The sequence below is a fragment of the Psittacula echo genome (assembly GCF_963264785.1).
Source record: "Psittacula echo genome assembly, chromosome: 2".
NCBI lineage: Eukaryota > Metazoa > Chordata > Aves > Psittaciformes > Psittacidae > Psittacula > Psittacula echo.
In genome coordinates, this window is record NC_137737.1 from 86,792,396 (window position 1) to 86,806,198 (window position 13,803).

A 13,803-nucleotide genomic window follows, 5' to 3' on the forward strand; every position below is an offset into this window, starting at 1 on the left:
AAAGTCAAATATAGTTTTGATCATCAGAAAAAATTGCTTTCTTTTGAAAAGAGTTTCCTTCCCAGTCATGAACTTGTGAGGGCACAGATAATGAAAAGATCCTAACCTCAGGTGACACAATGCCTTGTTTGCCTTGGGGAAGTTCAAATGCTTAATTCAGATTATTAATATCATATTAACATGCCTCATACTAGCATTGCCTGTCTCACACCATTAACACAATGTGCTTGTGTCTACTCTCGTTTCATCACTTCAGTTTCTTTAAGGTAGTATTTAACTCTGAAGTTATAGAGCTAATGACAAAACATGTAGGCTTATTATGTCTGAGGTCATTTAATTAATCTGTTATAAAGTGTTTTAATGTGGCTGCTTGTCACAGAGAATACAACCACAGCTCCTTGGATGAAGACTGTATTTCAGTTTCAGCTTCAGCCAAATGCATCTCTGATTTGGCAACACTGACACTACCAGAGTCTTTGGTAACCTTGTAGTTGATGACTTTGACACGAGTTCCATGTTCTGATGACTACAATTCCAGTTAGAATCATAGAATCATAGAAGAGTTAGGGTTGGAAAGGACCTTAAGATCATCTAGTTCCAACCCCCCTGCCATGGGCAGGGACACCTCACACTAAACCATGCCACCCAAGGCTCTGTACAACCTGGACTTGAACACCACCAGGGATGGAGCATTCACGACTTCCTTGGGCAACCCATTCCAGAGCCTCACCACACTTAAAGTAAAGAATTTCTTCCTTATATCCAATCTAAACTTCTCATGTTTAAGTTTGAACCCGTTACCCCTTGTCCTATCACTACAGTTCCTAAAGAAGAGTCCCTCCGCAGCATCCTTCAGATACTGGAAGGCTGCTATGAGGTCTCCACGCAGCCTTCTCTTCTCCAGGCTGAACAGCCCCAACTTTCTCAGCCTATCTTCACACAGGAGGTGCTCCAGTTCCCTGCTCATCCTCGTGGCCCTCCTCTGGACTTGTTCCAACAGTTCCATGTCCTTTTTATGTTGAGGACATACTGGTGGCTCATGTTAAGTTCTGTGAATAGTTCAGATGGTTTAGTAAGTAATAACAATTGAGTTGAATACCTACATGAGATATATGCAGGGCAGTGTTGCACAATGCTTGCTATTCTATCTTTTTAACAAGCCCTCTGAACTCATTAACTCAGATACAGGCAGATAGTGTCTCATACTTTTAAGTGGCTCAGTTTACACCTCTGGAAATAATGAGATGTGGATACAGCATACAGGTAATGCAACCTTAGTTCTGTTCTCTGAGGCTGTGAATTGGCTCAGATGTGATTCCACCAGGGTGACACAGCAGCTGAGAGGTGACCAGCAGGTTCTCGGAGAGTTCACATGCTTCAGAACATCTCCAGGATTTTGTCATATATGACCTTCATTCTGGTCACCCACAATCTTGCTGCAAGCCTCTTAGGCATCACCACATTCACGATCACCAGATCTCCTTCCTCATAGCCTTTGCAGCCCATAGGATGGATGGAGAAGGCACAGAGAGTAGGGCTCAGCAGTGTTTCTGACCAGACTTGTATCTGCTGAAGCAGGAAGAGAGAAGGCCTGAACAAACCATGGTCTTGAGCTGGAAGGGGTGTGAGAGAAAGGCTGTCCTGCCAAGGAGGTGCATCTCTAACAGGTTGCCTTCAGAATGTGCTAGTCACCAGGAGACACTGTTGGGGAGGATGTAGAGACTTTCCTTAGCTGCAGTCTTGTGAATTTTTTGTCAGCAAATACATTTCTGGATGGGGGAGTGGAGACACAGTTTTCATCTCTGAAATGGAGCTGATCACAATGGGGACACAAGTAGAGCACCAGAACAGGAGTTTCTGGTTCTCACAAGGCATGAGTTGGACATTCTTCTTATGTGTCCTCTGGAAACACATGCTTCTACCTTCTTCAAAATGGCTTCTCCCTCCCATTAAAGAAGGCCTGGCATGGGTAACCCTGAATAGGCTAAAATCATGTTATCTGTGCCTCCTTAAATCTTTCATTTTGCTCAATCCTTCCTCTCTTTGTTGCTCTGTGTCCTCTTCTGATGAACACTGAGCATCAGCCAAATTTAGGGTGTTGAGGCATATTCAGAGCCAATTAAAGTGCAGAGGCTAAAACAGCTGTCAACCACCAGCCGCCTCCTCTTCCCATCCGTCCTTCCCCACCCCTACAAGGGTTGCCAGCCCTGTGTCAGACGAGCTGAGCAGATGATAAATCAACAGCTGAGCAGCTGCAGCTCCCAGCCAGGCATGTTCGTACGCATGAAAACCCTTCCCTAGCTGCCTGTATGAAATAGCTGGGCGATAAATGGAGAGAGTGTGGGAGGTGGCTCACACGCCATTCAGTGATGCCTGCAGCCAGGGAGGCAGTTTGCGGGGAGAGGCTGCACAAACAGCCAGGTCTGGTCCTTGCCTCATGCTGCTTGGTGTGTGTCAATGCTCCGAGACCTTTCAGCACTGCGCACATTGTATAGATGTGCAGTACTACAAGAGGAGCAAGATAAGCGTGTCACCTTGATATACCCACGTTCTTTTTCCATTGATATATTTGGGGCTCTAATAGGGATTTCTTTCAAAATTCTTCTTTATTATGAGTATTTATCTTGGCTTATTACACAGTAGTTAAATACTTATACAGCAGTTTTTACAGTTTTCAGTGACTTAAAACATATAATTATTTAATTACATGTATTAAGTCACTGAAAACTTAAAGTGTTCTGTATCAGAGGTGGTCTATGCAAATTTTCAGATTGTTATTGGGTTATATTTTGTTTCTGCTCCTCATCTAGAGAAAGTTTGGAAGGATACAGGGTTTGGAAGGTTTGGTTTTTTAACTCAGAGATTAGGAATTTCTGCCCTTAAGACGTGGCAGTTTTCTTAAGAGAGAATGTGCTGCCAGCACTAACACCTAATTGAAGACAATTAGATCTTAGAGACTTTTCTTCCTCAAAGCCTTATTTAGACATAACAAATTGTGATAAATTAAATTGAGATAGCAAGCTGTCCTGGGTTCAGCAGTAGCAGTCATTTTTCCCTTTCTCAGTAGCTGGTGCAGTGCTGTGTTTTTGACTTTCAGTCTGGGAACAGCGCTGATAGCACCGATGTTTTTAGTTGCTGCTTAGTAATGTTTGGGCTGACCAAGAACTTTGTGAGTCTCATGCTCTGCCAGAGAGGAGGGAAAGCCGGGAAGAAGCAGAGACAGGACACCTGACCCAAACTAGCCAAAGAGGTATTTCATACCACAGCACGTCATGCCGGGGGATGAAAACTGGGGGCAGATACCCAGAAGGGAGAGATCATTGCTCAGTCAGGCTCGGTATCGGTCGGTGGGTGGTGAGCGGTTGTATTCTCTTCCCTTGTTATTTCCGTTATCATTATTATTATTGGTGGTGGCAGCAGTGGTTTGTGTTATACCTTAGTTACTGGACTGTTCTTATCTCAACCTGTGGGAGTTACATTTTTTCAATTCTCCTCCCCATCCCTCCGGGAGTGGGGGGAGAAAGAGGGGTGTGTGTGAGCGAGGGCTGCATGGCTGAATTGCCAGCTGGGTTTAAACCATGACACAAGCTCAGACAGGATTTTAAGAATAATTTTAGGTGTAGAAAATAATCTGTGAGAGACATGATAAACAAGTTAATTTTATGTTTAATATCTATGAAGCTTTTGAAAGTATTTTTTAAGTGGGATCTGAAGAGTTGTATTAAATCAGGTGCTCTGTATTTCCTGGTTGATGCACAACCCAGCAGAGTTGCTTTCGTAAGGAGGATCACTTGCCTTTGAATGACAGGTTGAAAGAAGACTTTAAAGAGACTTTTATGAACATTCATGGGAATGAACTGGTCAGGATTACTTCCTTACTTATGTTTCCAAACTGGGAAGTCCCAGGATCACCTTTAAGTTGTCATTCTCCAGACTATTGCATAGAGAACAGTTGAGGGCATACAGAACTGGTGGTGTGAATCCTGGCAAAGGGAAGGGGTCCCAGCTCACAATGTGTTTTCATGTGCTCTAAAATGGAAGGTAAATACCAGATCTGGCTAGACTTCGTGTTAGGAAAATAATCTATAAGTAATGCATTGCTCCTCCTAGGAGCAATATTCAATTAAAATGCTTTCCTTCAGACCTAAGTTTTCTGCTGAGAAGAGCAAGATACTATTATAAAAAAGCAGGATAAATAAGTGCTAAGATATACAGGACAAGCTGTGACACATCTGATGTAAAATTTGCTTAGCGAGGATGTGCCCTGGGGCTCTCATCTGCCATGTTAACATGGCATCAGATAGGGCACCAGCTGCTTCTATACTAAACCTGAAAGAATCATTTATGCATAGCAGAATGACTGTGGGTAGAATTAAAGAAAAGTTACGTCAGGTGTCAGCAAAAATGGTCATGGTGAAAGATGTAGCTCACTTTTATTAGCTTCCAAGCTAGATCAAAGCCATATTTAATCTTGTACAGATTTCTAGAAGCTAATTTATCTTGCATGGTCAGCTGCCTAAGTATTTTGCATTGGTTCATCCTGCCCACTGGTTCTCATCTATAGGCAGCACATGCACATACCTAAACACATTCGTTTTTTAAATAGAAACTGCACTCTGTTGCACCTCCGTCTCAAGTATGTCTATGTCCTGCATCTCCACCTTCAAAGCTATTATTTTTAACTGTTCTTGGGCCACAACTTAATCATTTGGACATCCCAGGCAGGAGATTTCCAGAAGAGAAATAGCTTGATGCCAGTATAAAAGTGCTGACCTGAGCCATATTCACATTGGCCAATGGATAAGTTAGCAGAAGAGTACAGAAGATCAAAAGAGAGCAAGATTTTTTTGGCTGGGTTTTTAGGTAATATTAATGTGCAGCAGCTGTAGGATAGATTAGATAGGGACTGATAGGAAAGAATAATAGGGTTTAGCAGGTCCTTTGGAATCAGGATAGGAACAAGGATGGGAAAGTGTGTCAGTAAGAGAGCATGGCTGAACATTTAATCTGATGCAGAGAAAGACCTGGTCTAGGAATAAGAACAAAGGAGGTGGAGTGGACAGATGTGGGTGTTGGCAAGGGGCAGGAAAACTGGCAGAGTGCTGGCTCATCCCTCAGCACACACATTTGCCATTTGCTCTTTGAAGGAGCCAAAGTCAAGGGGAGGGACTGTCAGAACAGTATTCAGACAGCTCTCCCCCAGACTTTCTACTGACATTCCAATTTTCTTGCACCAAATTCTGCTACCTGGTGATCATCTCTGCTGAGTCCTGATCTCCAGATAGTTCACTGATGATTCTTGTGCTTCCCAGCTGAGCAAGAGGTCTGACTGCCCTGCAGCCAGCAACCTGCCTTTGAACAGTGGCCTTCAGTACTACAATCCTAACTAGAAGCTGTTTGTTTGCCATAGTTGCTGCCAGATGAAGCTCACAATGGGATACTTTTTTTCTTGGAGAGTCTCTGGCACAGCTCATGGTGTGGTATTGACTAATGCCATGAAAAAGGTAGATGGAGGACTTGCTTCTCATTGGAAACAAGTTGATTTAGACACAAACCAGATGTACCTGTGGCTCTGTGGCTGCCTAGTAAGACCTGGAGAGCTTTTTTTCATCACTAGGGTGTAGCTGTTTTCTCATTCAGAGTTGCCTGGTGATACCTATGAAGTTTATCCCAGGTGGTTCCTGATGAGGTGGTGACAGATATGATTCAGTGGACCTATTTTTGATGGATGGAAATAAATTCTTGAGCATATAGTCAGAAAGTGACAGATATTCACACAGTGTAAACCTCAAGCCTTTTAGGATTGTGGAAAATTCTCAGAACCCAGCTAAGCCATGTGGTTACCAGAGCGTAGAGTTAAGATCCATGCTGCCAATGAGTCTTGCATGGCGGGAGAAAACTGTAGAACAAAATGCACTGAATGTAGAATTCTTGTGCAGTTTCTGCCTCTTATTTGCTCAGTTAATCTACCATGAGTGAGGAGCAATTCAATCAGACTGGCCATGCAGACAACTCCACAGAAGTGATTCTGAGCATATAGACATGCTACTGCCCTTTCCAACCGCACACATTTGTCACTTACTGGTCGAAAAGTGCTTCTCTGACACCTTTGTTGCCATTTTTTGTAAATGTTTTTGTTGATTTATTCTCTTGTTGATGGTGTAGGTCATGCTGTCCAGAGGTGACCCTTTTTGAAAGTAGTGTTCTCATGAGATGCTGTGTCAGGGACTCAACCAATTCCTACGTGATACAGTCATCCTCTTCTAGCTCCTTGTTGGTACAGATTGACCAGTCCCTCTGTACCTCTAGTGGGGACTCTGTCTTGATTGTTCCCTTCCTTAACTTACCTGTAAGAACAATACAGCACCAGTCTATACCCCGTACTACCTAGTGGGGTGCTTCAGGAGTGGCAGTGTATGTATCTATGGCTGACTCTTGGATGAGTCTTCCTTTGGCCTATGTCTGTTGGGAACAGAAAGTAAAAACTACAAGGATCTGTCTAAAACTGTTGTCCTGAAGATGTGGAAGCTGCCTTTTTCACCTTTTGCCCTGTATTTCTTCCTGCTGTTTTCCGGTTTCTGCATCTTTGTGACAACGGAAATCTTTCCCCTGCCTTGAGTGTAATATGTTTCTTGTTGAGGACAGGTTATGGTGCATAATGAGATACTTAGCCTAGCCATGAGGATGCTATTGCCTGGTGCTGTCCTGGAAACCATCTGTCATTACTAGTAATGGCTCTGGCATAAGGCTAGGAGACCGGGTGGAAGTAGTTTGACCTTGATAGTGCCATTTATGGGGTAGACAGCTCTGCATCAGCTTTCTGCACAGCTGCTAAGAACAGTTTCCTGACATTTGTATTGCACGGCATAATTCTTTGCTGGACCTGATTCAAACTTTCTCATTCATTTTGAACTCTCTCTTTTTGGCCATGTGGAACCCAGCAAGAATTATGGACAAGACGTTTTGGTCCCACATAAATTACATCTGCAGTTACCCACAAGGAAGAAGAAATGGCCTGTGATGTCAAAGGGCAGATCTTATCAATCACCCAGGAAAGTTTCAAATCAGATCTGCTAGAACAAAATATTTACAGTATACGTTAGGAAAGAGAAAACCTTTTCTAGATCAAGTAGTGCTCTGGCTGAGTGCCCAGCCTTGCTGCCAAACAGCTGGCCTTGCTGTTGGAGCAGAAAGTAGAAAAAGACAGTACGTTTCTCTGAAGGAATTTATACAGAGGTTAACAGAGGTAAGAGACCTTGTTCCCACAGACCAAAATTGCTTGGAGACTTCACTAATACCCATTCCAAATGCTTTCTGGAGAGCCTTTAGGAAAACTGGTTTACTTAAAATGAAAGCACATTCAAAGGCCGCAATTCAAAATGCCCATGGAGATGTACTTCCTTAGGCTGATAAATACGGTGTTACGGAAAACAATCTCTATAAACAGTAGAGCGGTACTTTGAATTTTGTAGTTTTGCCTACATCTGATGCTATGCTCTTGTACTTGAGAACATATTTTAGTTGCAAATCACTAATAAATGTAGGACGAAACTCTGCTTCTGGTCAGAACCAGCATTTCCCTTTCTGCTCCTCCTGCAAACAGTATTTTGCCTAAAATTCACCAGCACAAACACAAACAATTCTATGTTAAAGAATCTTGATATTTTTTGGAAAAACATAAAGAAGAAAAAAACCCAACAAAGAAACACTGTGCTTCTGTAAGCAATCTTTTCTCCACACTTATTTCCCAGATAGGGACTAATACTGTCAGACTAATGAGAATAGTAATGACATACTAATACAAAGTCAGACTTACAGTAGCTTGCTTTTCCTAGCTGGCCACAGTCTCACTTTGTTTTCTATTGATTCTTGGAAGGCCCCTTTGCTCAGCCTGCACATATATGGGCCAGTCGGCATCATAGTTATTCTTACATGAGTACTTCACTTATGGGAAGTGGATAGAGAAGTTAAAATTCCATGTGTGAACCATTTGTGCTAATGGCTGTAGAGCAGATTTTGTATTTACATCACCATTTCAGATCACTAAGGGAAATATATTTTGCTAAAAAGAAATTAATTCAGGGAAGAAATGTGTTACAAAAGTAGCATTTGGGGTTACAAAGGCAATTGTAACTTCTTGTAGCCTGTTATGTCTACTTTGAATTGAAATTAAAAGCTGTTGCAATGGCAATTCATCTAGTATGAAGAATTAGGAAACAAAATACAATTGCTTCACTTTTATGGACCTTTGCTAGTAACCCTTTGAAAAGTAGTAATTACACTAGTAATTACATATTATCCACTGAGAATTGAAATGTCTACCTTTCAAAACATTGCATGACAGTTTCAGAGTTTCAGTTGTCAGTTCACTTAAAGCAACTGACAAAAGACTTTTGCCTGCAAGTGCTATGTAATTGTTTTACTTTGTAGTTTTATAAAATAAAGCTTTGTATTGGCAAGGTTTTAGTAGAGGTGGGGCTACAGCAGTAGTTTCTGTGAGAGGCTGCCAAAAGTTTTCCCCATGTCCAATAGAGCCAATACCAGTTGGCTCCAAGATGGAAGGGACCCACGCTGCAGCAGTCTGTTCCTGAAGGGCTGCACCCATGAAAGGGACCCACGCTGGAGCAGTTCATGAAGAACTGCAGCTCATGGGAAGGACTCACATTGGAGAAGTTCATGGAGGACTGTCCTCTATGAGAGGGACCCCAGGCTGGAGCAGGGGAAGAATGTGAGGAGTCCTCACCTCAGGAGGAAGGAGCAGCAGATGAACATGTGATGAACTGATCACAGCTCCATTCCCCCTTCCTCTGTGCTGCTGGAGGGGAGGAGGTATTGAAAATCAGAAGTAAAGTTGAGCCTGGGAGGAAGGGAGGAATGGTGGGAAAGTGTTTTAAGATTTGGTTTTATTCCTCATTATCCTGCTTTAGTTTGATCAGTAATACATTAATTTTCCCAAATCAAGTCTGATTTGCCCATGGCAGTAATTGGTGTTGCTGTCCTTATCTCAACCCACAAGCCTTTTGTTATATTTTCTCTCCCCATCCACTTGACAAGTGCAGTGATAGAGCAGCTTTGGTGTGCACCTGCTGTCCAGCCAGGGTCAACTCACCAGAAGGGAAAATAGGTACTTCTAATCACGACTTAAAAAACCAGCAAATCACCGAAGTAGGGAGTTGCAGCAACTATGTTACAAAGGGAAGAGAAACTGGAGGAAGAATTTTTTCCACCAGGAATAGCTACCTGGTATTCTAATAAGAACACCAGACACGGATGGGCAAAGGAAGTAACAAATTGAGAACTGAATCACAGATCACAGGTATGCCAGGTTTTGAATGGAACTTGACTTTTTTATATCTAGTTTTACTAGAAAGTGGACTCATCAGTAACAGGGAAAAAAAAAAAAAAAAAAAAAAGAACCGTTCATGGATATGATCACACAGCTCTTTCTTTACTGTTTGTCCCTTTCAAATAGTGCAAGAGAAGGAGAGCCCTCCCTCTCAGAGCAGCTAGAACACATGGCTTCATTAGTGCTCCCTCTTCAGATCCAGCCACCTGTGTCCCCTCAGAAGATGGACAGGTAGAGCAGGGACAAACATCATCACTGCGAGGCTCTTGCTAGCACATTGGCAATCTCCAGAAAGACATTATACCAAATGTTGTATCAATTGTGATACACGTATTTTTTCATCTCCATGAACAAATTACCTATTGCTCCCACCATCCACTTGTACAAAACAAGAGATAATGTATTGGTTTTGCTTTCAAAGCAAACATGGTAAACAAGGCATGGGATGTGCAAAACATGTTTTATTTAGAAGCTCAACAGCAAGTTGCATTTGTGCAACTCTCGCAAATTCAAACCTTGTTTTACCCTCATTCCTTCAGTTGCCTTGCAATAGGAATTTCCACCATTTCACATCTGTTTTAGTGTGGGCACATACATGCTGATAAACACATTGCATCACTGCAAGAAGTGGTGCAACTGTACCCACAGGTCTGTTTTCCTCACAAAACTGACTGACATAGGTACGAAAGACTGCCCAACAAGTGCAACTTATTGGTAAAACTTAACAGCATAGAACAAGCTGGGATATTCTCATACTAAATTAACAAGCATGTGTTTGCTAGAGGTGTTTCTTCTCCCCAAACAGGCTGTAAAAACTGTGTTAGGCACTCAGTAGCTCTTGCCTGCTTTGCCTATTTTAATTCCCCAGAAAGACAGCAAGCTAGCTGAATCACACTAAAGAGTTGAAACAGCAGGCACTACAGTTGTCCCAAATGAAAAGTGCACCATGACCTATCAACAGAAGAGAAACCCAAACAAGTAACCTCTGCTTCTGTTAATTCTGCTCTAACCGCAAGTGTAGAGAATCTCAGCTACATACTTGGTTTTCTTGTAATTCAGAATGTATCACTAGACAAAAAAAAAAAAAAAAATAATCCTGTGACTTTTAATGATTTATTTTTTTGAGTACATCTTGTCAAGTTCCCATATCCGTCTATGTTACTCTAATACAACCTTACTATTGCAGTCATCAAGACCTCATTTGAGATAATGAAATCAATGGTACAAAACCCTTGGTCAACCTTCACAAATTGCAGCAAGGATTACTAGCAGGAAAAAAAAGTACTCAAGCAAGATCCTGCAAACCATTAATTTATTAGTAAGGATTTTGGGGAAAGAGGCAAATGTCTCTGTTAAAAATTAACATGTTAAAAATACTACAGATATATATACTACTAATATAATAATACTACAGATATTATACCCAGTAGCAAGCATACATGTTTTCTCCTTCTGGAACAGGCAGAACAGAGTTCAATTTCCCACTATGTATTTTCAAGAAAATATTTTTCAGTATCAGATATTTTCAGACAGAGAAAATCTGTAAGCTGATGAAAGGGGAAGGCAGCATGAGTGAAGTGTGAGAAATAAACGGGATATTGTTTAAACAAAAGGCGGTTCTAGCATTTGACCAAGTTGGTTGTATGCTTTTCACCAATGTACCTTGGTCTTGAAATGCAAGAATGTTAGAATCATTTAGGTTAGAAAAGACTCATAAGATCATCAAGTTCAACCATTAACCTGGCACAGGCAAGTGCATCACTAAATCGTAACTCTAAATGCCACACCTACATGCCTCTTTTTAAATACCTTCAGGGATGGTGATTCCACCTGGGTGCTTCCCTAGGCAACCTGTTCCAGTTCTGGACAGCTCTGTTGGTGAAGAAATTTTTCCTCCTATCCAATCTAACCTCCTGTTGTTTGAGAGAAGAGACTGACACCCACCTTGCACCATCCTCCTTTTAGGCAGTTGTAGAGTGGCAAGGTTTCCCCTTAGCATCTTTTTCTCCAGGCTAAAAAAAAAAACCCAGTTCCCTCAGCCATTCCTCTAATGAACTGCCTCAAATTCTGCACAATACTCAAGAAAGGTTCCAGCAGTATAATGAGAATATAAAATATAAACACACAAAGAACAAAACTGTCTTTATTTTTTTAAATATCCAATTAACCCAAATTTCTAAACACATTGACATTAACATCCCACAGACCTTAGCTTTTCTTTTTCATAAAAAGAGAAAAGACACAGATCAGCTGTCAAGCATCATATCCCCATCCTGCTATAGGTGTACCATAAATTAACATTATGTGAGCAAATGAGATGAATTTTTAGTCAAGATAAGTATTTAGCAGCACAGCACCACAGCAAAACTGAGGCATCAGTACAAATGTGTAAACTATGATAAAGGCTACCAATTACAGAAAGCCACAGCTCTTAAATATGAGGATACATAATTAACACTAAGCAGTTTCTCTCACTGTTTACTATTAAAATAATATCTGCCTTTTCATAAAGGCCAAAAAAAACCCAAAAGAGGTGGATTAGAGACTAAAGTGCTGCAGCCAGATTTTTTTTTTGACTGGCTGCTTATCCCATTAGTGACTTTATTTTTTTATAACAAATATCCCTAAAGATATATTAGTTTACCATAAACTATGCAAGTATTTAAACTATGAAGAATAGACAGTGCTCTTTGAATCCTATATTCTTCCCCTAAACCAGATTTTGATAGCTGGATGATTTAGATACCAGGATTTAGAAAAACTGCCACAGGGATGTGATATGGTTTAGAAATATCTTAATATTCAAAACTAGGTTTCTAAAATTATCTTCAGAACATGCTTTAAGTGATCCTAGTGAACTTATTTTGTCCATTAACTCCACTTTAGTACTTTTAATATACCGAAGAATAAGTCATCCTCCTCACCCTCCTCTCCCTAGGGTACTTCATGATCATCAGAACAACTAGGATCAAATATCAAATTATGGTGTGATAACAAAAACAAGGGAAGCCTCAAACTTCCTGTAAAACACTAATGAAATATATAAACACTAAAGAAATTATTAAACAACCTGAAAATTGAGTAATGACACTAGTATTAAAGGAATAGATACTACTACGTGCTCCTGGAACTGGACGTTTTGGATATTAGCCAACAGCAGGATCAGTCATCCTTGTCAATGCTATGAGGAGCAGTCCAAGGGTTTAAGTCTAGATAAGTTATCACTGCAGGATTGACAGTTTCCCTCTCATCCTTCCTTTGACTATTTCAGTCTATAACAATAGAACTTTTTGCTACACCACTGAATAAATCCTTAATGATAGCTAGGACTTCAGTGCAGCAAGTACTGTATAAATATGGCAGAAGCTTGGGTCACAAAGTCCTTTTTCACTGCCCATTTCCTGAATGTACCTTTTTCAAACTCTTATATAAATTTCTTTAAAGGTAAAGTTCATCATAGGCATTACTCTGGTTACTACAGCAGTGTAACTCAACAGCAAACACAGAATTTTGAGACAAAGCTTACTGCAATGCCAAACTGGAAAACTCAACACCTGGCAAACTTGTATTACCAATTTGTTTAGAAGAACATAACCCAACATATCAAGTGTAAACAGATCAGAAAATACTTGGCAAAAGTTTGATTTCCATTGATTTCTAAGCATATCAGCAGCAGGTTTTGGGTTTTGTGGGAAGTTTTGTTTGTTGGCTTTTCGGTTTGGGTTTTGTGGTTTTGGTTTTTTTAATTATTGTTTGTTTGTTGGTTGTTTGGTTTGGGTTTGTTGACTCTGTGGTGTTTTTGTTTGGCTGGTTTTGGTTTGTGGTTTGTTTCAGGTTTTTGAAGTTTTCTGTAGAATTTCTTAGAATTTTCTTTTTCAGCAATTCTGAAAAATTCTTTAGCATCACAAGCATGCAAACAATGCAGATATGCCTTAAACTTGATTGAATCCCAGGTATACTGATTTTCATGTTTCTGAAACCCTTCTGGAGTCCTTCAGGAGAAAAATGTAGGTGTCTGAGAACTGACATTAATAAAAACGAGCAGCACTAGAAGACTCCAGATTTTTTGACTATAAAATCATCTGGTGTTATCAACAGGAACAGGAAGACACTTGAATTTTTTAAAACAGCATAGTAAGGAGTTCTTGTAAAATCCAAGTTTTTTTTTTTATAAAGTAAGTTAGAAAACACTACACAATTGTTCACAGTGCTGTACTGGCCTAAGTATCCCAAAACACAGAATGTCTTCCAAAAAATAGTCTGGAGTGAGAAAACAGATTAATATTGAGATAGTTACCAAATCGCGAGGTAGATGGCAATCTATTATTATCTGGGAAAGGTAGCATGCAACTGTTTATGTAAATGGTGTTAAGTCTTACCTATGCAGAGGAGGAAGAACACTGTCTTTCATCTAACAGCAACTATATTCATCTAATGTCCTTCGTCTGCATCATCAG